Below are 1028 nucleotides of genomic sequence, written 5' to 3' on the forward strand. Positions count from 1 at the left end.
TTCCTGGTTCGTGGCCTAGGTCCCTTCCACAAAGTTCCCCAAGGGAACCTCTGGGTTTCTGGCTGTTCTCCCATGCCCTTATGCCACGTGCAGTCACAGTGACACACATTCAGCCCACCCCACAGCCTTTGGGAGACCTGGTTGCAGCCAGGGCCTGAGCTCTGAGGACACAGCTGCTTTCAGCCCAGGTTCCCTCTTCTCAGAAGTGATGTGGTCCTGGGCAAGACATGTGTCCCCCTTGGTTTCCCCAGTCTCTCTATCTGCAGAGTGGGGGTCACTCTTCCATCTCCTCCCTAGGTCTGTCATCCTACAAACAGCTCCAGTGCCTGTTCAGACTTTCGGCTGCTATCACATGGAACTTAGACACTGAGACTTCCCAAAGGACGGATTCAACACAGGGCTGACCTAGCACAGAATGGGCAGAATCAGGCCTGGATGGGCTCTGGGACCTGGGAAAAGTCAGTCCCCTTTCTGCCTATTTCTTGACCCCTGCATTGGGAAAACCGGAAAATCATATTCACACAACGCGACCTCTGATATCAAACTTCCTCGTCCTATTCAAGTATCCCACTCAGCCTCGAGGCCTCGGGGAGGCTGCCCCAACAGTGGCTCCCCGAATCCTTGTCTTTGAGACTCATCAACTTGGGTCATTTTCCCCCTTGCAGGGGGAATAGGCACTGTCATTGTTTCCATCCTCAAGAGAGATTCATGCAAGTTCTGTGAAATTCACTCATTTCCTCTCTCTATTGTTCAGTCTCTCTCCCTCGTTCCGTCTCTTTCTTGATCTTTCCAAATTCATTCTGTATCTTCCTTACTGTGTCTCTCCTGTGGATGCTCGCATGTCTGTGAATGCATGTAAACATGTATAGTGTTGACCTAGGGTGAGGCTTTATGGTTTCGTGTCGAGTGAGATAATGGTATCAGGTTGGAGTTGGTGTTAGGGGAAGGGATAGGTCTGGGTTTTTTTCTGGGAGACTTAGTTGTGTGAGTTCTCAGTCTCTTTTACGTAGGAACCCCTTCTCCGACAT

Source organism: Moschus berezovskii, chromosome 20, assembly GCF_049115385.1.
Source record: "Moschus berezovskii isolate FMDL1 chromosome 20, NW_MosBer_1.0, whole genome shotgun sequence".
Lineage (NCBI taxonomy): Eukaryota > Metazoa > Chordata > Mammalia > Artiodactyla > Moschidae > Moschus > Moschus berezovskii.